The sequence below is a fragment of the Lithobates pipiens genome, unplaced genomic scaffold (genome assembly GCF_037356315.1).
Source record: "Lithobates pipiens isolate NorthernLeopardFrog02 unplaced genomic scaffold, aLitPip1_a1.2 Scaffold_28, whole genome shotgun sequence".
In the NCBI taxonomy this organism is placed as follows: Eukaryota; Metazoa; Chordata; class Amphibia; order Anura; family Ranidae; genus Lithobates; species Lithobates pipiens.
Window position 1 is genome coordinate 89,340,718 of NW_027507789.1, and position 24,750 is coordinate 89,365,467.

Genomic DNA, 24,750 nt, shown 5'->3' on the forward strand with positions numbered 1-24,750 from the left:
GGCCCCTCGCAGGCGAGCTTCGCTCGCCACGCTTCGGGCTTGGCCTCGCTGCGCATGCGCAGTACACAGCGGACACTATCCGATGGGGGACCATATGTGATAAGACACCGGCATGGGGAACTGAAGCTATGGGTCAAGCTAGAGCAGGAGATGGTGCGGGTTCCACTGGCTGGTCTGCCTTGGGCGGGGAGGCCATTGGAGCCCTGTGTGACTACTCACCCGTTAATTGGCCCCTCGCTCGCCGAGATGGATAGTTTTTTTCACCTTTCCCACCTGACTAACTTCCCTTCTCCTATGACCCCAATTATTGGACATCCTAGATTCCCTCCGGGCCTGTCTGACCAGGCCTTTACCAGGCAAGCCCCGAAAGGGCTTCTGAGAGAAGCCCTATTTCTTGGACCCACGGGCTTGATTCCCATGGGGACCATACTGCTAGAGCAAGTACCTGTTGCATTGGATATATATATATATATTGGACCTATATGTTTCAGGGTGGCCTGCATAAAGTGCCAGGCCACCCTGTCAAAGGCCTTCTCCACGTCCGTTGACAACATAAGCAAGGGCCTTCCCTGTACATGCGCCGCATGGATTAAATTGAGGACTCGGGCCGTATTGTCTCTAGCTTCCGACTTATTTTTATTTTTTTGCTTGTTTCCCAAGGTGACCATCTTGGCGTTTGTCAAGAGGGTTGAAAGTGCCTGAAGAGATTGCCTACAGGCACATCACCCTGAAAGCACCCGATCACGTTTGATGTTGGAAGCTAAGAAGAGTCAGGCCTTGTTAGTACCTGGAGGGGAGACCGTCTGGGAATACCAGGTGTCGTAGACTTCTTTTTATGTTGTTCGCGTTGACCTGTTTTTTTTCCGCTTGTTTCCCAAAGTGACCATCTTGGTGTTTGTCAAGAGGGTTGAGAGTGCCTGAAGAGATTGCCTATGGCCACATCACTCTGAAAGCACCCAATCTCGTCTGACCTTGGAGGCTAAGAAGAGTCGGGCCTGGTTAGTACCTGGATGGGAGACCACCTGGGAATACCAGTTATTGTAGGCTTCTTTTTATGTTGTTGGCGTTGATTCGTTTTTTTTTTTTTGCTTGTTTCCCAAGGTGACCATCTTGGCATTTGTCAAGAGGGATGAGAGTGCCCAAAGAGATCGCTTACAGCAGCATCACCCTGAAAGAGCCCTATCTCTTCTCTTCTCTGAGGCTAAGAAGGGTTGGGCCTAGTTAGTACCTGGATGGGAGATGGCGTTGGAATACCAGGTGCCGTATTCTTTTTTTTATGTTGTTGACATTGACCTGTTTTTTTTCGCTTGTATCTCAAGGTGACTATCTTGGCATTTGTCAAGAGGGTTGAGAATGCCCAAAGAGATTGCCTATGGGCACATAACCCTGAAAGCGCCCGATCTCCTCTGATCTCAGAAGCTAAACAGGTTTGGGCCTTGCTAGTACCTGGATTGGAGACCACCTGGGAATACTAGGTGCTGTAGGCTTCTTTTTATGTTGTTGGCCTTGACCTGTTTTTTTTTTCACTTGTTTCCCAAGGTGACCATCTTGGCGTTTGTCAAGAGGGTTGAGAGTGCCCAAAGAGATCACCTATGGCCCCATCACCCTGAAAGCGCCCAATCTCATCTGATCTCCGATGCTAAACAGTGTCGGGCCTGGTTAGTACCTGGATGGGAGACCGCCTGGAAATACCAGATGCCATAGGCTTTTTTTTTTTATTTTTTTTTTTATTTAGTAGTATGCGACATACAATGCAGAGGCAACTTCACAGAATGTGTGATACAAATAGTTACAAACAAACGATCATATTGCATGGATATCAGAGCCAATGGTAAGAAGTCCGAGGAGAATAGCACGTGTACAGCTTTGCGGTCATATCAAGATGAGATTAAAGCTCCATCTCGTTGGGATCCTCTACCACTTAAAATATTATTGATACTAGCCCTGCTACCTTCGAAGAGTTTAGATATCCATAGATAGAGGAAGAGTATTGTGTAGTAGTCAAATGGGGTCGGAACATACCATTTTCTTTTCCCTTTTTTGAGTTAAGAAGGGAAATAGTAGAACTGAAAGGAGGGAGAAGGGGAAAGAGAAGATTGGGGAAGGAAATGGCAGAAAAGGAAAAGAAGGGGTAAGGGGGTGTCGTGGGTAGAGTGGATAGGATGGGGTCCCCTCCCAGGGAGCAATAGACGCCCTCGGCTCACCAGCTCATCAGCTGTCCAACGTTTGGAACAGCGATCTCCAACGATCACCATGAGCTTACTATGTCTCGCGGAGGTATTCTTCCGAAAAGTGAAACTGGGTCCAGTAGAACCATCTGTTCCCATGCTCCTCCGTTTTATCCCTCATTGTGGCAGTCAGGTCTTCCATTCGTTCAATATCATTAACCCTTGCGAACCACTGGGTCACCATTGGAGCAGATTGCTCTTTCCACTGACTTGGGATGCAGGCCCTAGCTGCCTTGAGGAGATGTTTAAGTAAGGACTTATGATAACGCTTTATCGACATAGGAGTTAGATTGAGAAGAACTGCTGCGGGATCATTGGCTAAGGAAATGTCTGTGAACTTGTGGATGAGTCTCAGGACAGGCTGCCAGAATGTTTGTAATTTAGGGCATTCCCAGAAAATGTGGAGAATGGTGCCAGTCTGTTGCCCACAGTGACAGCAGCGGTCAGATTGACCGGGGAATATTTTGGCCAACACCACCGGTGTACGATACCAGCGTGTGATCAGCTTATATGAGATCTCCTGATATTTACTGCAGAGTGACGACTTATGGGCGAAAAAGAGTATTCTGTCCTTCTGTGGTTTGGAGAATGTAGTTTGTAAGTCCCTTTTCCATTTAGCTAGGAAGGGTGGATCCGTGGAGGATTGTGCGTCTGTCAGGATTTGGTAGGACCTAGAGAGGGAACCACGAATTGGGCCATCATCCAGGCAAAGTTCCTCGAAGGGGTGGAATTGTCTAGAGAAGAACGAATGGTTAGGTAGTGATCCGAGGAAATGGATTAGCTGTCTAGCTCTCCAGCTATCCAATGCAACAGGTACTTGCTCTAGCAGTATGGTCCCCGTGGGAATCAAGCCCGTGGGTCCAAGAAATAGGGCTGCTCTCAGAAGCCCTTTCGGGGCTTGTCTGGTAAAGGCCTGGTCAGACAGGCCCGGAGGGAATCTAGGATGTCCAATAATTGGGGTCATAGGAGAAGGGAAGTTAGTCAGGTGGGAAAGGTGAAAAAAACTATCCATCTCGGCGAGCGAGGGGCCAATTAACGGGTGAGTAGTCACACAGGGCTCCAATGGCCTCCCCGCCCAAGGCAGACCAGCCAGTGGAACCTGTGCCATCTCCTGCTCTAGCTTGACCCATAGCTTCAGTTCCCCATGCCGGTGTCTTATCACATATGGTCCCCCATCGGATAGTGTCCGCTGTGTACTGCGCATGCGCAGTACACAGCAACACAGATTCCGAAAATTGCCGAGCATGAACGGCGCCTGCGCACTGAGTCCAGGTTCTATCCCCACTATCCAAGTGGACATAGAGTAAGAATATAAAAGAGCCGAGCGCAGCGAGGCCGAGCCCGAAGCGTGGCGAGCGAAGCTCGCCTGCGAGGGGCCCTCTAATATTCACAACCCTATGTCCGCTTGGATGGTGGGGCTACCACCTCCACTCACCGCGCAGGCACCGTTCAGCTTCGGAGATTTTCCGAAGCTTCGTCTGCTCCGTACTGCGCATGCGCAGTACGGCGCGGACACTATATCATGGCCGGACAGTATATGGCAGAACACCGGCACCAGTCAACCACCGGTGTCATGTGCGTCGCTGTGTAATATAGAGCAGGGTCCGGGAAGCCAATACCTCCCCGCAATTTCGGTCGCAATAGCATTGCCCTACCAATACGCATATGTTTTCCGCGCCAGAGGAACTTGATAAAGATTGAGCGAACCGCATGAAAGAAAGTCTGGGGTATTTTGATAGGTAAGGCTTGTAGTAGATACAGAAGTCGTGGAATCGCGTTCATCTTCAACACATTACAGCGTCCGAACCATGACAGAGCTAGTGGGTCCCATCTTTTAAGGTCCGCTGTAAGCCCATAGGCTTCTTTTTATGTTGTTGGCTTTGACCTGTTTTTTTTTTTCCTTGTTTCTCAAGGTGAGCATCTTGGCGTTTGTCAAGAGGGTTGGGCGTGTCTTGAGGAGAACGCTTACGGCCACATCAACCTGAAAGCACCCGATCTCGTCTGATTTCAGAGGCTAAGCAGCGTCAGGCCTGGTTAGTACCTGGATGGGAGACTCCCTGGGAAGACCAGGTGCCATAGAAGGATCTGGTCTTGTTAGTGTCTTGATTGGGAGATCGCCTGGGAATACTGGATGGCGTAGGCTTCTTTTTATGTTGTTGGCTTTGACCTGTTTTTTTTAGCTTGCTTCCCAAGGTGACCATCTTGGCCTTTGTCAAGAGGCTTCAGAGTGCCCAAAGAGAGTGCCTACGACCAAATCACTATACTATATATCTATATCTATAATAATAAATAATATTTTTAGTTATTATATATAAGATACTATATAGGTGATTTGGCCGTAGGCACTCTCTTCGGGCACTCTGAAGCCTCTTGACAAAGGCCAAGATGGTCACCTTGGGAAACAAGCTAAAAAAAACAGGTCAAAGCCAACAACATAAAAAGAAGCCTACGGCATCCAGTATTCCCAGGCGATCTCCCAATCAAGACACTAACCAGGGGGGCGTGGCCTAGGCATGAAGGAGTGAGGACGCTCTTTTCCGGAGCTCCCGGTCCGTGACCCCTCCGCACCCCTTTACCACAGTCTGGTTGCATATTTCGGCATCGCCGACATCCCCGCGCTTCGGCGGAACACAGCCAGCCGAGCGGGGTCCGCCGCTGCTGCCATGGACAGGTACTTGGTCCCGCTGCAGCCTCCGGCCTCCACGCCGGATCCAGCCAAGATGGCGCCCGCGGCCTCCGGCGCTCCAGGCACAGAGGGAAGGTGAGCAGACTGCTATGCAGGGACACGACATGCCCCCGTTCTCCCCGCCTAGTGACTTGTCCCCGTGTCTCCCACGCTCACTGTCCATGGCCTCGCTTGACAGCCCGGACCATAGCGGCCTGCCACCCTGGTTCCCTCACAACTCCCAACTGTCCCAGAGACCCTCCCGCAGTGGAAGCCTCATCCCAGGACCGAATGGCCAGGCTGCTCTCGCCTCAGACACACAGGGGGACCCACCGCTGCCACCAGCACCGGCATTATTGGGGGACAAGGCCATCCTAGCTTTACTCCAAAACCTTCCCACTAAAGCAGACTTTAGCTGTATGGCAGCCAGGATTGAAACGACCTTGCGACATGAAATCGCAGGGGTCAAACGTGACGTATCGGCTACGAACGAGCGGGTGACCACCCTGGCATCGGATGTGACCTCCCTGACCACTGATGTTTCTGGCCTGCAAGCCGCACATGATACCCTTGCTGACAGAGTGGCACAGTTGCAACTCCTAGTGGATGACCTTGAGAATCGCAACCGCAGACGCAACATCAGGATCAGAGACTTGCCCGAAGCCACTGGCCAGGCAGACCTCAAAGCCACAGTTACAGCTATATTTAACGCCTGTCTGGACCGCGCTACTGACACAGTAATAGCCATTGATAGAGTCCACAGGACCCTGGGCCCCAGGAGCCCCACAGAGAACCGGCCACGTGACGTTTTATGCTGTCTCCACAATTACTCAGTTAGGGAGGATGTCCTGCAAGCGTCGTGGCGCAACGGCAGCATTGATTTTGACGGGGCCCAAGTCACCCTTCTGCCAGATGTATCCCGCAAGACCTTCCAGATGAGACGCTGTCTGCGACCCCTTCTGGAACACCTAACTGAACGGAGGATTCCATACAAGTGGGGCCATCCGTTTCACCTTATAGTGCGCAAAAATGGGAGGCCCCTTGCGCTACGACACCCTTCGGAGGTCCCGTCCTTTCTGGAGGCTTTGGGCCTGCCCTCGATTCAGGTCCCCGACTGGTTGGCTCCTGTTGTCCCCCAGGGAGCAGTGGCCCCGACGAACAACCCCTCAACCAGGCCACAGAGAGTGAGACGCCACCGTCGATCCCAACGTCAGAGATCGCAGGCCCCTCAAGATCGTGAACCCTGAGAGAGTACAGTAATTTTCCGTTATTCCTGTGTTATACCCTTTTTTTTTTTGTTTTCTTTTTCTCTACCAACATAGACGGCTGGAGTATCCAGCTTTGTGTTGTTTACCATGCCACGGGCCATTGTTCCCAGCGCCCCCGCTAGGGGAGAGGAAGGACATTGGAAGAACAGAGTTGGACACTGCACTTCCTGGACGAAGCCCTGAGTTATTGGCGGTACTGTTCACCATTCTCGTTACTGTTTATCTACACTTGCCCTAGTCTCGGCGCTCTTTGTGTTTTTGGACTGCCTGGTGGTGCCCCCCGGGTGCCCCTGGGCGGCGTTCCCGCTCCCTCCCCCTCTCCCCCCCCCCCCTTTTTTCCATTTTTTTTTTGGGGGGGGGGGAGGGGCGGGTGCCTGGGTGGTATAAAGTTATCTATACTCTGTGTTGAAAAGTTTAATATGTTGGTCTAATTATGCACTGTTCTACTGTTGTTAACTGCCCGATACCTGCTGCAGTGATGTTCTATAATGCGTTTGATGTCGTAGTTAAGATGCCAAAGAAGCTCCGTGCATGCCCGATTGCGACTGCATGGACCATGGGATGCTGGAGGGGTACTGCACCGATGAGTTCCTCCCTCTGCAGTGCCTTACCTCTTCCCCCACTAGGCCCCTCTGCCCTAACCGGCAGGTTCTCTCCGATAGGAGCTTTAGCAATTCCCCGATCTATCCCCACCCCTCCTACCCTCCTCCTCCCTACTAACTCCGGACCTTCTCCGCTTCGTTACTGCTTTTCCTTTTTCTCCTCCTCTTCCTCTGTGCTTGAACTCTATATCTACTACTGACTCTGGTGGAGACCGCCGGCCGGGTACCACTGCCGTCATGGCCCTGAAGCTGGTTTCCTGGAATGTGAAAGGGCTGAATGTACCTGAAAAAAGGTCCAGCTGCCTAACAGAATTGTGGCGGATGAAGCCCCAAATAGTTTTCCTCCAGGAGACCCATTTCAGGACAGACCAAATACCACGGCTTTATAGTAAGCACTTCCCCCTGGCCCACCACAGCACGTCCCCTACTTCCAAATCGAGAGGAGTGTGTGTTCTTCTTGCTAAAAACTTGCCGTGGTGCCTGTTAGCTGTCCAAGCCGATAGTGAAGGGAGATATCTCTTCATTAAGGGAACTCTCCACTCGCAAACTTTTACTCTTGCCAACCTATACATGCCGAATGTGGACCAGCTGCCGGCCTTAGAAGCATGCTTGGATGCCCTGGCTGCATTCTCGGAGGGTACTTTGATCGTTGGGGGGGACTTTAACCTCACCTTGGACCCCCGCAGAGACTCATCATCGGGCACCTCTGCGATTTCTGCGAGAACGCGTTCACACATAAGAGACCTGCTACACTCCCACCGACTGATCGATGTGTGGCGTACGCTTCACCCACAGGATAGGGACTATACATTCTTTTTCACCGCTCATGGTTCTTACTCACGTATAGATATGTTTTTAGTCACCCACAATGCTATCCCGGCGGTCACAGACGCTCAGATAGGCCACATAGCCCTGTCTGACCATGCCCCGATTTCTTTGATGCTGAAGCTACAACAGGAGTCGCGTGGTCAGTCCTGGTGGAGACTGAACGAGTCTCTCCTGAAGGACCCTGAGACCCACGCAGACCTGCTTAGGGAATTAGAAAGTTACTTTGATCATAACCGTGATTCTGTTTCCAACCCCCTCATGTTATGGGCGGCTCATAAATGCTACATTAGGGGCATTCTTATTAAACATGGTCATAGACTCAAAGTGGCCAAAACTGAGGCTCTCTCCAAACTTATTGCCAAGTTGCATGCGTGTGAACAACGACACAAATCCCAGCCGACTGCTACGCTGGAGGTGGAGGTGAGAGATCTTAGAGAACAAATCAGAGATTTCTCTCTCTTTCAGGCTAGAACCAGACTCATGTGGGTCCGCAGGACGTATTATGAATATGGAGACAGGTGTAGTAGGTCCCTAGCGAACTCCCTGCGTGCCCAACGCAACGCGTCCTTCATTCCAACCATAACCTCCCCTTCGGGTGCCAAGCTTCATGATTCACGGGAGATAGCGGAGTGTTTCCGATCTTTCTATGAAGCCCTTTATAACTTGCACCCCCGGGACTCAGGAGACGCCCTCCAGGCCGGCACAGCGGCCATTGACGAGTACCTAGCTTCGGCAAACCTCCCGTCGCTGACACAGGAAGAGATAGAGCTTCTCTCGCAACCTATCTCCCCGGAGGAATTGTCGGCAGCGTTAAGAGACTCACCCAAGGGCAAGGCACCAGGCCCAGATGGGTTTACGGTCCCTTATTATAAGGCCTTCCTCTCCCTGTTGTCCACGCCGTTTGTGTCAGCTTTTAACGCCCTATTGGAGGGCCAGACCTTTCCACCGGAGCTGTTGCAGGCAAGCATCTCGGTCATACTCAAGCCGGAGAAGGATCCGCTTCTCTGTGCGAACTACAGGCCCATCTCCTTATTAAACAGCGACCTTAAGCTCTTCACTAAGTTACTGGCGGAGCGGTTGGCGCCCATTCTCCAACGCCTGATACCTCTGGATCAGGTGGGGTTTATTCGTAACAGGGAAGCCCGAGACAACACTACCAGGACAATCAATGTTATAGAACGCGCCAGACGCCTTAAACTACCGATTATGTTGCTCTCTGTGGACGCAGAAAAAGCGTTTGACAGGGTGAGCTGGCCTTTTTTGCTAGCCACCCTGCGAAGCTTGGGTGTACCCCCCCATGCTTTCATGGGTTACAGCTCTTTACTCGTCACCGACGGCGATGGATAGGGTCAATGGGTTTGCCTCGTCGCGTTTCACTATTGGCAATGGAACGAGGCAGGGATGCCCGTTGTCCCCCCTTTTGTTTGTCATATCGCTTGAACCCTTGCTGCACCACATCAGGCAGAATATAGACATCAAGGGACTGGACACCCCCTCACACCACCATAAGGTCGCAGCCTTTGCAGATGACCTCTTGTTCTATGTCTCGGAGCCTCACATTACATTGCCGAATCTCTTAGCGGAAATAAGACGATATGGCACCCTGTCAAATTTTAAAATTAACTTACAGAAATCGGAAGCACTCAACGTCTCCCTGTCTACCAACGCCCAGACGAGTCTAAGCACTAATTTTCCCTTTCGTTGGGCAACTGGGGCTATACAATATCTGGGTACCAAGGTTCCCCCGGACCCACATCTGATTTTCCAATTGAATTTCCAGCCGCTTCTAAAAAATTTTGCCGTAGATCTAGAGAGGTGGTCAAAGTTGGCGACCTCTTGGTTTGGGAGATGCAATGTGCTCAAAATGAATGTAATGCCCAGACTCTTGTACCTATTACAAGCCTTACCGATAAAAATCCCCCAATCATTTTTTAAAGCCATGCGCTCCATCTTTATTCGATACGTATGGCAGGGCAGGCCTCCAAGACTCAGCCGAACATTACTGCTCAGATCAAAAGACAAGGGAGGGATTGGCCTCCCAGATCCGGCATGGTACTATACGGCGGTGCACATGAACAGAGTAGTTGACTGGTGCAGACACCTGAAGGATAAGCTGTGGGTTCGTCTGGAGCGTGAATCCGTACCATTTCCAGGTTTGCCCTGGAGTGGACCGGGCTGGTCGGGAGCGACGCAGGCACACCCACTCATTGAGCCAATGTTACAAGAGCTAGACAGATATTTTACCCTGATGGGCGTGCCCAGTTTCCCTTCGCCCATGACTCCTATTATTGGACACCCACGCTTTGAACCCGGCATGACGGAAAAGTCTTTCCGCCTCGACCCTGACCGGGACCTTGTGCGGGCCTCTTCTTTTCTTGGCCCTAGGACGTGGACAGCGGTCTCCACTATGTACGAGGCGTTAGCAACCACTGCCCTGGGACAGTGGAAGCTTGCCCAACTCTCCCACTTCTTGAAATCTTTGCCAAACAGTGGCGAATTCCGCAGACCCCTAACATCGTTTGAGGAGGTATGCTCAGGAGAGGGACCGACCCGAGGGTCTCTTTCCCTGTCATATCGCATCCTACTTGACCAACTCTCCCAGGGTAACCTGGTGTTCGTGGAAAAATGGGAGCGAGACCTGCATGTCCGGCTCTCGCCAGACCAGAAGAACCGCGCGCTTCTTTTTGCGCACAAGTCATCCCTATGTAGTAAATACCAGGAAATAGCTTATAAAATTTTGACCCGATGGTACAGGACCCCCACTGTCCTGGCGGCTATGTTTCCCGGTCACAGCCCTTTGTGCTGGAGATGCGGTGAACAAGCCGGCACGTTACTACATATCTTCTGGGAATGCCCTCAACTGGCCCATTTCTGGAGACAGGTTCTCAATATCATTTATGACCTCACGGCTATTGATCTCCAGAACAACCCAGCTGCGATCTTCCTCAATCTGACCCCACTCTCGAGCAAGAAGTACCATAAATCTCTCTTAAAACATCTTCTGAGTGGGGCCAGGGCATGTATACCTAGCATGTGGAAACAGCAGGCCGCTCCACTGGTGTCTCACTGGTTTGCAAGAGTTTGCGACATCTACCGTATGGAACAGCTCACATCAGCGTTAGGCGACAGGGAGGAAGAGCACACTGCTCGTTGGTTGTCGTTGGTTGTCTTGGAGCCCCCCATCCCCTTCTCCTGCCCATTTGCTCCCCCCTCTTTCCCTACCCCCTAACTCCCAAGTATAATTAAAATACATGGTGATTGCAAGGATCTTTTCGTTTTGTTCCCTCGATTTCCCAGCCAGGGGTTGGCGGCCCTCGGGGTGGTCCCGGCTGAGCTCTTTGACCAATAGAATGAAGGTGACCGATGTTAGAGGCCCCTCAATCTGGGCCTTGAGGGGGATCGCCCCGCGGACTGCCCTGGTTTATAAGTAGACACTGGGGTGCCAGATCATTAGAGTGGGATAATGTGGTGGCCTAGCCACGGCTGGGGCTGCTGCTGACATAAGTTGTTAGGTTTCCCCCGGTCCCCCACGAAGTATTAACTATGTATTTTTGTTAACCTGGAAAACTGAGGGATCTATGTCTTTTAAAGTTTGTCTCTGTATTACCTGCAATCCGTAAATAAAGAATAAAAAAAAAAAAAAGACACTAACCAGACCAGACCAGATCCTTCTATGGCACCTGGTCTTCCCAGGGAGTCTCCCATCCAGGTACTAACCAGGCCTGACGCTGCTTAGCCTCTGAAATCAGACGACATCGGGTGCTTTCAGGTTGATGTGGCCGTAAGCGTTCTCTTCAAGACACGCCCAACCCTCTTGACAAACGCCAAGATGGTCGCCTTGAGAAACAAGCAAAAAAAACAGGTCAAAGCCAACAACATAAAAAGAAGCCTTTGGGCTTACAGCGGACCTTAAAAGATGGGACCCACTAGCTCTGTCATGGTTCGGACGCTGTAATGTGTTGAAGATGAACGCGATGCCACGACTTCTGTATCTACTACAAGCCTTACCTATCAAAATACCCCAGACTTTCTTTCATGCGGTTCGCTCAATCTTTATCAAGTTCCTCTGGCGCGGAAAACATAAGCGTATTGGTAGGACAATGCTATTGCGACCGAAATTGCGGGGAGGTATTGGCTTCCCGGACCCTGCTCTATATTACACAGCGACGCACATGACACCGGTGGTTGACTGGTGCCGGTGTTCTGCCATATACTGTCCGGCCATGATATAGTGTCCGCGCCGTACTGCGCATACGCAGTACGGAGCAGACGAAGCTTCGGAAAATCTCCGAAGCTGAACGGCGCCTGCGCGGTGAGTGGAGGTGGTAGCCCCACCATCCAAGCGGACATAGGGTTGTGAATATTAGAGGGTCCCTCGCAGGCGAGCTTTGCTCGCCACGCTTCGGGCTCGGCCTCGCTGCGCTCGCCTCTTTTATATTCTTACTCTATGTCCACTTGGATAGTGGGGATAGAACCTGGACTCAGTGCGCAGGCGCCGTTCATGCTCCGCAATTTTCGGAATCTGTGTTGCTGTGTACTGCGCATGCGCAGTACACAGCGGACACTATCCGATGGGGGACCATATGTGATAAGACACCGGCATGGGGAACTGAAGCTATGGGTCAAGCTAGAGCAGGAGATGGCGCGGGTTCCACTGGCTGGTCTGCCTTGGGCGGGGAGGCCATTGGAGCCCTGTGTGACTACTCACCCGTTAATTGGCCCCTCGCTCGCCGAGATGGATAGTTTTTTTCACCTTTCCCACCTGACTAACTTCCCTTCTCCTATGACCCCAATTATTGGACATCCTAGATTCCCTCCGGGCCTGTCTGACCAGGCCTTTACCAGGCAAGCCCCGAAAGGGCTTCTGAGAGCAGCCCTATTTCTTGGACCCACGGGCTTGATTCCCACGGGGACCATACTGCTAGAGCAAGTACCTGTTGCATTGGATAGCTGGAGAGCTAGACAGCTAATCCATTTCCTCGGATCACTACCTAACCATTCGTTCTTCTCTAGACAATTCCACCCCTTCGAGGAACTTTGCCTGGATGATGGCCCAATTCGTGGTTCCCTCTCTAGGTCCTACCAAATCCTGACAGACGCACAATCCTCCACGGATCCACCCTTCCTAGCTAAATGGAAAAGGGACTTACAAACTACATTCTCCAAACCACAGAAGGACAGAATACTCTTTTTCGCCCATAAGTCGTCACTCTGCAGTAAATATCAGGAGATCTCATATAAGCTGATCACACGCTGGTATCGTACACCGGTGGTGTTGGCCAAAATATTCCCCGGTCAATCTGACCGCTGCTGTCGCTGTGGGCAACAGACTGGCACCATTCTCCACATTTTCTGGGAATGCCCTAAATTACAAACATTCTGGCAGCCTGTCCTGAGACTCATCCACAAGTTCACAGACATTTCCTTAGCCAATGATCCCGCAGCAGTTCTTCTTAATCTAACTCCTATGTCGAGAAAGCGTTATCATAAGTCCTTACTTAAACATCTCCTCAATGCAGCTAGGGCCTGCATCCCAAGTCAGTGGAAAGAGCAATCTGCTCCAATGGTGACCCAGTGGTTCGCAAGGGTAAATGATATTGAACGAATGGAAGACCTGACTGCCACAATGAGGGATAAAACGGAGGAGCATGGGAACAGATGGTTCTACTGGACCCAGTTTCGCTTTTCGGAAGAATACCTCCGCGAGACATAGTAAGCTCATGGTGATCGTTGGAGATCGCTGTTCCAAACGTTGGACAGCTGATGAGCTGGTGAGCCGAGGGCGTCTCTTGCTCCCTGGGAGGGGACCCCACACTATCCACTCTACCCACGACACCCCCTTACCCCTTCTTTTCCTTTTCTGCCATTTCCTTCCCCAATCTTCTCTTTCCCCTTCTCCCTCCTTTCAGTTCTACTATTTCCCTTCTTAACTCAAAAAAGGGAAAAGAAAATGGTATGTTCCGACCCCATTTGACTACTACACAATACTCTTCCCCTATCTATGGATATCTAAACTCTTCGAGGGTAGCAGGGCTAGTATCAATAATATTTTAAGTGGTAGAGGATCCCAACGAGATGGAGCTTTAATCTCATCTTGATATGACCGCAAAGCTGTACACGTGCTATTCTCCTCAGACTTCTTACCATTGGCTCTGATATCCATGCAATATGATCGTTTGTTTGTAACTATTTGTATCACACATTCTGTGAAGTTGCCTTTGCATTGTATGTCGCATACTACTAAATAAAAAAACAAAAAAAACAGAAGCCTATGGCACCTGGTATTCCCAGGCGGTCTCCCATCCAGGTACTAACCAGGCCCGACACTGTTTAGCATCCGAGATCAGATGAGATTGGGCGCTTTCAGGGTGATGGGGCCGTAGGTGATCTCTTCGGGCACTCTCAACCCTCTTGACAAATGCCAAGATGGTCACCTTGGGAAACAAGTGAAAAAAAAACAGGTCAATGTCAACAACATAAAAAGAAGAATACGGCACCTGGTATTCCAACGCCATCTCCCATCCAGGTACTAACAAGGCCCAACCCTTCTTAGCCTCAGAAAAGAGAAGAGATAGGGCTCTTTCAGGGTGATGCTGCTGTAAGCGATCTCTTTGGGCACTCTCAACCCTCTTGACAAATGCCAAGATGGTCACCTTGGGAAACAAGCAAAAAAAAAAAAAACGAATCAACGCCAACAACATAAAAAGAAGCCTACAATAACTGGTAATCCCAGGTGGTCTCCCATCCAGGTACTAACCAGGCCCGACTCTTCTTAGCCTCCAAGATCAGACGAGATTGGGTGCTTTCAGAGTGATGTGGACATAGGCAATCTCTTCAGGCACTCTCAACCCTCTTGACAAACACCAAGATGGTCACTTTGGGAAATAAGCGAAAAAAAAACAGGTCAACGCCAACAACATAAAAAGAAGTCTACGACACCTGGTATTCCCAGGCGGTCTCCCATCCAGGTACTAACAAGGCCCGACTCTATTAGCCTCCAACATCAAACGAGATCGGGTGCTTTCAGGGTGATGTGCCCGTAGGCAATCTCTTCAGGCACTTTCAACCCTCTTGACAAACGCCAAGATGGTCACCTTGGGAAACAAGCAAAAAAATAAAAATAAGTCGGAAGCTAGAGACAATACGGCCCGAGTCCTCAATTTAATCCATGCGGCGCATGTACAGGGAAGGCCCTTGCTTATGTTGTCAACGGACACGGAGAAGGCCTTTGACAGGGTGGCCTGGCACTTTATGCAGGCCACCCTGGAACATATAGGTCTTGGCCCCAACATGATGAGCTGGGTAATGTCGCTTTACTCCACGCCATCGGCAGCGGTACGGGTGACCGAGTGGTGCTCGGACTCTTTCCCCATCACTAATGGGACGAGGCAGGGGTGAAATCAGACGACATCGGGTGCTTTCAGGTTGATGTGGCCGTAAGCGTTCTCTTCAAGACACGCCCAAACCTCTTGACAAACGCCAAGATGGTCGCCTTGAGAAACAAGCAAAAAACAACATAAAAAGAAGCCTATGGGCTTACAGCGGACCTTAAAAGATGGGACCCACTAGCTCTGTCATGGTTCGGACGCTGTAATGTGTTGAAGATGAACGCGATGCCACGACTTCTGTATCTACTACAAGCCTTACCTATCAAAATACCCCAGACTTTCTTTCATGCGGTTCGCTCAATCTTTATCAAGTTCCTCTGGCGCGGAAAACATAAGCGTATTGGTAGGACAATGCTATTGCGACCGAAATTGCGGGGAGGTATTGGCTTCCCGGACCCTGCTCTATATTACACAGCGACGCACATGACACCGGTGGTTGACTGGTGCCGGTGTTCTGCCATATACTGTCCGGCCATGATATAGTGTCCGCGCCGTACTGCGCATACGCAGTACGGAGCAGACGAAGCTTCGGAAAATCTCCGAAGCTGAACGGCGCCTGCGCGGTGAGTGGAGGTGGTAGCCCCACCATCCAAGCGGACATAGGGTTGTGAATATTAGAGGGTCCCTCGCAGGCGAGCTTTGCTCGCCACGCTTCGGGCTCGGCCTCGCTGCGCTCGCCTCTTTTATATTCTTACTCTATGTCCACTTGGATAGTGGGGATAGAACCTGGACTCAGTGCGCAGGCGCCGTTCATGCTCCGCAATTTTCGGAATCTGTGTTGCTGTGTACTGCGCATGCGCAGTACACAGCGGACACTATCCGATGGGGGACCATATGTGATAAGACACCGGCATGGGGAACTGAAGCTATGGGTCAAGCTAGAGCAGGAGATGGCGCGGGTTCCACTGGCTGGTCTGCCTTGGGCGGGGAGGCCATTGGAGCCCTGTGTGACTACTCACCCGTTAATTGGCCCCTCGCTCGCCGAGATGGATAGTTTTTTTCACCTTTCCCACCTGACTAACTTCCCTTCTCCTATGACCCCAATTATTGGACATCCTAGATTCCCTCCGGGCCTGTCTGACCAGGCCTTTACCAGGCAAGCCCCGAAAGGGCTTCTGAGAGCAGCCCTATTTCTTGGACCCACGGGCTTGATTCCCACGGGGACCATACTGCTAGAGCAAGTACCTGTTGCATTGGATAGCTGGAGAGCTAGACAGCTAATCCATTTCCTCGGATCACTACCTAACCATTCGTTCTTCTCTAGACAATTCCACCCCTTCGAGGAACTTTGCCTGGATGATGGCCCAATTCGTGGTTCCCTCTCTAGGTCCTACCAAATCCTGACAGACGCACAATCCTCCACGGATCCACCCTTCCTAGCTAAATGGAAAAGGGACTTACAAACTACATTCTCCAAACCACAGAAGGACAGAATACTCTTTTTCGCCCATAAGTCGTCACTCTGCAGTAAATATCAGGAGATCTCATATAAGCTGATCACACGCTGGTATCGTACACCGGTGGTGTTGGCCAAAATATTCCCCGGTCAATCTGACCGCTGCTGTCGCTGTGGGCAACAGACTGGCACCATTCTCCACATTTTCTGGGAATGCCCTAAATTACAAACATTCTGGCAGCCTGTCCTGAGACTCATCCACAAGTTCACAGACATTTCCTTAGCCAATGATCCCGCAGCAGTTCTTCTTAATCTAACTCCTATGTCGAGAAAGCGTTATCATAAGTCCTTACTTAAACATCTCCTCAATGCAGCTAGGGCCTGCATCCCAAGTCAGTGGAAAGAGCAATCTGCTCCAATGGTGACCCAGTGGTTCGCAAGGGTAAATGATATTGAACGAATGGAAGACCTGACTGCCACAATGAGGGATAAAACGGAGGAGCATGGGAACAGATGGTTCTACTGGACCCAGTTTCGCTTTTCGGAAGAATACCTCCGCGAGACATAGTAAGCTCATGGTGATCGTTGGAGATCGCTGTTCCAAACGTTGGACAGCTGATGAGCTGGTGAGCCGAGGGCGTCTCTTGCTCCCTGGGAGGGGACCCCACACTATCCACTCTACCCACGACACCCCCTTACCCCTTCTTTTCCTTTTCTGCCATTTCCTTCCCCAATCTTCTCTTTCCCCTTCTCCCTCCTTTCAGTTCTACTATTTCCCTTCTTAACTCAAAAAAGGGAAAAGAAAATGGTATGTTCCGACCCCATTTGACTACTACACAATACTCTTCCCCTATCTATGGATATCTAAACTCTTCGAGGGTAGCAGGGCTAGTATCAATAATATTTTAAGTGGTAGAGGATCCCAACGAGATGGAGCTTTAATCTCATCTTGATATGACCGCAAAGCTGTACACGTGCTATTCTCCTCAGACTTCTTACCATTGGCTCTGATATCCATGCAATATGATCGTTTGTTTGTAACTATTTGTATCACACATTCTGTGAAGTTGCCTTTGCATTGTATGTCGCATACTACTAAATAAAAAAACAAAAAAAACAGAAGCCTATGGCACCTGGTATTCCCAGGCGGTCTCCCATCCAGGTACTAACCAGGCCCGACACTGTTTAGCATCCGAGATCAGATGAGATTGGGCGCTTTCAGGGTGATGGGGCCGTAGGTGATCTCTTCGGGCACTCTCAACCCTCTTGACAAATGCCAAGATGGTCACCTTGGGAAACAAGTGAAAAAAAAACAGGTCAATGTCAACAACATAAAAAGAAGAATACGGCACCTGGTATTCCAACGCCATCTCCCATCCAGGTACTAACAAGGCCCAACCCTTCTTAGCCTCAGAAAAGAGAAGAGATAGGGCTCTTTCAGGGTGATGCTGCTGTAAGCGATCTCTTTGGGCACTCTCAACCCTCTTGACAAATGCCAAGATGGTCACCTTGGGAAACAAGCAAAAAAAAAAAAAACGAATCAACGCCAACAACATAAAAAGAAGCCTACAATAACTGGTAATCCCAGGTGGTCTCCCATCCAGGTACTAACCAGGCCCGACTCTTCTTAGCCTCCAAGATCAGACGAGATTGGGTGCTTTCAGAGTGATGTGGACATAGGCAATCTCTTCAGGCACTCTCAACCCTCTTGACAAACACCAAGATGGTCACTTTGGGAAATAAGCGAAAAAAAAACAGGTCAACGCCAACAACATAAAAAGAAGTCTACGACACCTGGTATTCCCAGGTGGTCTCCCATCCAGGTACTAACAAGGCCCGACTCTATTAGCCTCCAACATCAAACGAGATCGGGTGCTTTCAGGGTGATGTGCCCGTAGGCAATCTCTTCAGGCACTTTCAACCCTCTTGACAAACGCCAAGATGGTCACCTTGGGAAACAAGCAAAAAAATAAAAATAAGTCGGAAGCTAGAGACAATACGGCCCGAGTCCTCAATTTAATCCATGCGGCGCATGTACAGGGAAGGCCCTTGCTTATGTTGTCAACGGACACGGAGAAGGCCTTTGACAGGGTGGCCTGGCACTTTATGCAGGCCACCCTGGAACATATAGGTCTTGGCCCCAACATGATGAGCTGGGTAATGTCGCTTTACTCCACGCCATCGGCAGCGGTACGGGTGACCGAGTGGTGCTCGGACTCTTTCCCCATCACTAATGGGACGAGGCAGGGGTGCCCTCTGTCTCCCCTAATTTTAATTCTGACACTGGAACCACTTATGTGTCACGTTCGGAATGACCCGAATATTACTGGCATATCCAAACCCTCGGCACACCACAAAATTGCGGCGTACGCTGACGATCTAATTTTTTCCGTCTCCAATCCACACATTTTGCTTCCCAAAATACTTGCGTCTCTACAGCGACACGGCAGCCTATATGTATTGAATATATCGGTTCCGGATGGTGAGGCCAAGAGGCTCCGCTCCTCTTTTCCATTCTACTGGGCTGAAAAATCTATACGTTAACTGGGCGTTGACATCGCAGCGGATTTAGCGCAATTGTACCTGCTTAATTTTGTCCCTCTCCTGGATAGACTGAAATCTGATTTGGGAAACTGGAATGCTTTAACACTGACCTGGTTCGGGCGCTGTAATGCATTCAAAATGATGGCCCTCCCTCGGATCTTATACATGTTCCAGACATTACCGATCCGGTTACCCCCAATTTTTTTCAGACAACTGCAGGTGCTGCTCCGGGACTTTATTTGGGCGCGCAAACCGCCCAGAGCCCGTTTGCAATTGCTTGCCAGACCAAAGGACAAGGGGGGTCTGGGTCTCCCAGATCTCAGACAATACTACAGAGTGACTCTGCTAGCGAGAGTCGTTGATTGGCATTGTAATGGCCCACACAAGCAGTGGGTGGAGATGGAGATTGAGGATGGATCCATTCCCCTATTGACCTCCCCGTGGCTCCTGTCCTCCCTACCAAAAGACCTCAGAGGTCACCCCGTAGTGGGAGCTACGTTGGCTGTTGTGCGGAGGTTGTTCCGCTGCACACACATTGCTCCCCTGCCATCACCAATGACTCCGGTTATAGGTAATCCAGACTTCCCATCGGGATTTACCAACAAGAAACTGCGACAGTTGACAGTGGTGGGGAAACAGCGTCTGGGAGAGGTGTGGCCCACGGGAGGGCTCCCGACCACGTAAACTGTCGCCGAGCTTTCTGACCCTCCGCTTGACTTGTTTAGTGCTTATCAACTTCGTCACTTTCTTCTGGCCATACAAAGGGCCCCCTACACTCCTAGAGACCTGACACCCTATAAATCCATCTGTCACAAAAGGGAACCTGTGCGACACACCCTCTCCCTCCTGTACAACCTATTGAGTAGTCAGGAGGAGGAGTCGACCCCCACCATTTATCCACAAATGGGAGAGGGACTTAGGCATCACATTTACCCCACAACAGATAGGGAAGATCCTGACCTTAGTACATAAAGCTTCCATCGCAAACCAATATCAAGATACAAGATAGTCTCACGCTGGTATAGAGTCCCATAAAATGGATAGATCGATCCCGGATGTTTGTTGGAGGTGAAATTCAGATATGGGGACCATGGGACACCTTTTCTGGGCATGCCCGGCCTTGAGGAACTTTTGGGTTCCCAGTAGCGTGCCTTCTACACTTGACCGAACAGCCTGTTCGAAAATACAAAAAAACCCTCACGATGCAACTCCTGAATGCCACCCGGGCCTGCATTCCCGCACTGTGGAGGCAGCCTCAGCCCCCATCCAAGGTGCTGTGGTATTCCAAAGTCAATCATATTCTCCGGATGGAAGAATTGACCGCCACCCTTCACAACACTGAAGAGGCATTTAGTGTTACATGGAGGCCCTGGGCGTATTTTACTGGTACTCGAGACTACATTCGGGAGGTGAGCAGTGCCTCCATCCCAGAAAACGACTGAACATCTAACGTTTACCTACGTAGGCCATGTCTGCCCTGGGTGGCATTCCCCCCCTCCTTTTTGTCTTTATTTTTCTTTTTTTCCCCGTCGCCATCCCCCCACCTCCTCTCTCTCCGTCTTTGCACTCTCTTCTTCCCCCGTCCTCCCTTTTGACTATGCCTTGTCTCCTTACTAGCCTTCGGGACCCAGAAGAACCCCAGGGTTCTGGACATGACCGGCTCATATTTTGCTCTGGTTCACGTAGGTCATGATAAGCTGGCTCGCTGTGGTCCCAGTTGTTCTCCATGATTACATTTGTCCGAACGGAGCTGCACTAGTTATACTGTACTACATGTCGGAGGTGGGGTTTCTCTATTTTCTGCATGAAACTGTAGGACTCCCCTCTGAGAACCCAGAGTTATTTGGCTGCCTATTTTTTGTTAGCATGTAATTGTGACCCTGGGTCATGCTGTATGGTTGACTGTTATATTTATATTGTTCTACTTATACTTAATAAAAGAATAAAACAAAAAAAATAAATAAGTCAATGCCAACAACTTAAAAAAAAAGCCTATGGCATCGAGAAATCCCAGGCGGTCTCCCATCCCGGTACTAACCAGGTCCCAACCCTGCTTAGCCTCTGAGATCAAATGCATGCTCAACCCTCTTGACAAACGCCAAGATGGTCACCTTGGGAAACAAACAAAAAAAACAAGTCAACGCCAACAACATAAAAAGAAGCCTGCAGCATTTGGAAAACCCAGGCGGTCTCCCATCCAGGTACAAACCAGGCCCAACCCTGCTTAGCCTCTGAGACCAAACGAGATTGGGCGCTTTCAGGGTGTTGTGCCCGTAGGCAATTTCTTTGTGCACTCTTAACCCTCTTGACAAATGCCAAGATGGTCACCTTGGGAAAAAAGGGAAAAAAAACAGGTCAAAGCCAACAACATAAAAAGAATCCTACGGCATCCGGTATTCCCAGGCGATCTCCCAATCAAGACACTACCAGACCAGATCCTTCTATGTAACCTGGTCTTCCCAGGCAGTCTCCCATCCAGGTACTAACCAGGCCTGATGCTGCTAAGCCTCTGAAATCAGACGAGATCGGGTGCTTTCAGTGTGATGTGGCCGTAAGCGTTCTCTTCAAGACACGGCCAACCCTCTTGACAAACGCCAAGATGGTCGCCTTGAGAAACAAGCGAAAAAAACAGTTCAAAGCCAACAACAAAAAAAGAAGTCTATGGCACCTGGTATTTCCAGGCGGTCTCCCATTCAGGTACTAACCAGGCCCGACACTGTTTAGCCTCTGAGATCAGATGAGATTGGGCGCTTTCTGGGTGATGGGGCCGTAGGTGATCTCTTTGGGCACTCTCAACCCTCTTGTTAAACACCAAGATGGTCACCTTGGGAAACAAGCGAAAATAAACAGGTAAATGCCAACAACATAAAAAGAAGCCTACGGCACCTGGTATTCACAGATGGTCTCCCATACAGGTATTAACCAGGCCGTACACTGCTAGGCCTCCGAGATCAGATGATATTGTGCACTTTCAGGGTGATGTGGCCATAGGTGTTCTATTTAGACACTCTCAACCCTCTTGACAAATACCAAGATGGTTATCTTGGGAAACAAGTGAAAAAAAAAAGGTCAACGCCAACAACATAGACCCTGGCGGTCTCCCATCTGACCCAGACACTGCTTAGCCTCTGAGATCGGGCGCTTTCAGGGTGATGTGACCTCAGGCGAACGCTTTGGGACATACTCAAAACTCTTGACTGATGCTAAAATGGTCACCTTGGGAAACAAGCGAAAGAAAAACAGGTCAAAGTACTATCCAGGCCGGACCCTGCTTAGCCTCTGAGATCAGATGAGATCGGGCGCTTTCAGGGGGATGTGGCCGTAGGAGATTTCTTTGGGCTCTCTCAGCCCTCTTGACAAATGCCAAGATGATCACCTTGGGAAACAAGCGGAAAAAAAAAGCATGTCAACGCCAACAACATAAAAAGAATGCTACGGCACCTGGTATTCCCAGTTGGTCTACCATCCAGTTACTAATCAGGCCCGACAATGCTTAGCCTCCGAGATCAGACAAGATCAGGCACTTTCAAGGTGATGGGGCCATAGGCGATCTCTTCGGGCACTCTCAACCATCTTGACAAACGCCAACATGGTCATCTTGGGAAACAAGCGAAAAAAAATCAAGTCATTGCCAACATTGGAGGCTAAGCAGGGTTGGGCAATCAGTTTCCTTGCCTGAAATAGGCATCTCAGAACTGCCATCTGGCTACTTCCCGGGTTTCCAACTCCTTCAACTAATCCCAGGAGACAATACTTTGCCTCCATCATGGTGGAGGTTCCAACCACCCGATCAATGGTTCCTGTCACCTCTGTCCAGTAGCGGATCAACTTCGGGCATCTCCAAAACATGTGCATCATGTCTCCCCCCATGTTCCCGCACCGGGGGCAACTTGCGTCCGGCCGTTTGGCCAAACTGAAAAAGTTTACGAGGAGCATAATAGGTTCTATATAATAAGAACAGATGTGACATCCTGTGTGAGGAGAGCCACAATTCACCACAGGCAGGATTCCTGCGGCCAATTATAGCTCAGGGGGGTTTAGTACACACCCCACACTATATAAGGCCGCCAGCATGGCGGCCTTGTATAGTGTGTTGCGGTGGTCAGGGAAAGAGGACGATAGGCAGGGACAGTGTCTTTACTGCTTGGGAACCTAGCACTGTTACAATGGGTGTTATGTGCCTCCTGCACAGTACACACCTGAAGCTACCCTTTATTACTGGTGTTCAATTTCTGCAATACATGCATCTGCAGTGCAGAAGTTAGAGTCGGTGTTGTGTGCCTCCTGCACAGTATACACCTTATTGCTGGTGTTCTGTTTCTGTAATACAGGAACCTAGTACTGTTACAGTGCTAGGGTGTACAGAGAAGCTGGTATATATAGAAGACTACAGCATACAGAAGAAAGGCTAGTGAATACAGAATACAGGTTTCGTGTATGTAGATAGGCTTGAGTATACAGAGATGCTAGAGTAAACAGTGAGGCTGGGGTACACAGAGAGGCTAGTTTAAAGACAAATACAAAGATGTTAGTGTATATAGAGAGGTTAGTGTATAGAGAGAGTCGAGTGTATACAGAAAGGACAGTGACAGAAAGGGTATACATGAAAGCTGACATTCTATACAGAAGACGGGGTAGTGTATACAGAGAGTCTAGTGGGTACAGAAGACAGGCTGGTGTATTCTAGCTAGTTTTTACAGTCTAGTGTATATAGAAGACAGGCTGTGGTATACAGAGAGTTTAGTGTATTCAGAGAGTCTAGTGTATACAGTCGGCGAGTGTATACATAAGACTGGCTAGTTTACACAGTGTTTACAGAGATGCAAGGGTGTACAGAGAAGCTGGTATATATAGAAGACTACAGCATACAGAAGAAAGGCTAGTTAATACACAATACAGAAGACTTGTGTATGTAGATAGGCTTGAGTATACAGAGATGCTAGAGTAAACAGTGAGGCTAATTTAAAGAGAGGCTAGTATTAACTGAGTATCTCTCTGCACTATGATCTTAATAATAATAATAATAATAATAATAGGATTGTGTAATGCAAAGATCAACTAGTCAATCAATAAGCTTTCTCATTGGTACCGGCATATCCTTTAAATTTAGACTAACGCAACTATTTCTCGGCCATTTTCAAGCTAAGCTTTCAATCTCTTACCTTTGAACAGCGATACTTCCTCCCTACAATATTAAGCCATTTAAATGTCCTATTGGTCGCCTATATTATACAACTCGGTTAAAAGCCTACATGTAGAGAATAAAACTAGTCTTACATCTTAATAAAACAGTTTTATTGCTCAACCAGTATCAGCTGTCATGACAAATAAACGTTTCCACGTTTTGACTTGATTTCCTGTATTACTTCTTTTTCTCCACCTTATCTGTCACAGTTAAAACACAGTGACAAAACATTTCTTTTTACCGCAGCAAAATGTGAGAAAAGCAGTGTAAGCCGTCTTTCTGCCATATGCAACCATCTCTCGCTACCTCTATGCAATAGGATTCTCTTTCCAGTGGAAACGGAAAACAGTCAGTGTAAGCCGTCTTCGTGCGTAACAAAATTAATGGACCGATTTACACGTTGGAGCATTTGCAAGCTCACTCTTAAATAATGTACCTTTGCATTTATCCCTTGACTTTGCAACTATCCCTTGATCCCTTTTGTGTATTCACTTTATCTCGACCTATATATACTGCCTCAATATTTTCCTAATTTGTTTTGCTATACTTATTATTATTATATCATAGAGATTACTAACTCTAAATCATTGTAAACCTAACCATAGTTATAATGTCCACAGCTAATTTTACGTTAAAGCAAAATTCA

General features: G+C 49.4%; 7 pseudogenes; 3 read left to right on the forward strand and 4 right to left on the reverse strand.

The window, feature by feature from the left end:
* Window positions 1-928: 928 nt before the first annotated feature.
* On the forward strand, window positions 929-1,047 carry LOC143936820 (5S ribosomal RNA; annotated as a pseudogene).
* Window positions 1,048-1,368: 321 nt separating this feature from the next.
* Window positions 1,369-1,487, forward strand: LOC143936857 (5S ribosomal RNA; annotated as a pseudogene).
* Window positions 1,488-1,588: 101 nt separating this feature from the next.
* LOC143936803 (5S ribosomal RNA) lies at window positions 1,589-1,707 on the forward strand (annotated as a pseudogene).
* A 12,150-nt stretch (window positions 1,708-13,857) lies between these two features.
* On the reverse strand, window positions 13,858-13,976 carry LOC143936968 (5S ribosomal RNA; annotated as a pseudogene).
* A 323-nt stretch (window positions 13,977-14,299) lies between these two features.
* LOC143937657 (5S ribosomal RNA) lies at window positions 14,300-14,418 on the reverse strand (annotated as a pseudogene).
* Window positions 14,419-17,496: 3,078 nt separating this feature from the next.
* LOC143936980 (5S ribosomal RNA) lies at window positions 17,497-17,615 on the reverse strand (annotated as a pseudogene).
* Window positions 17,616-17,938: 323 nt separating this feature from the next.
* Window positions 17,939-18,057, reverse strand: LOC143937658 (5S ribosomal RNA; annotated as a pseudogene).
* Between the last annotated feature and the right edge of the window lie 6,693 nt (window positions 18,058-24,750).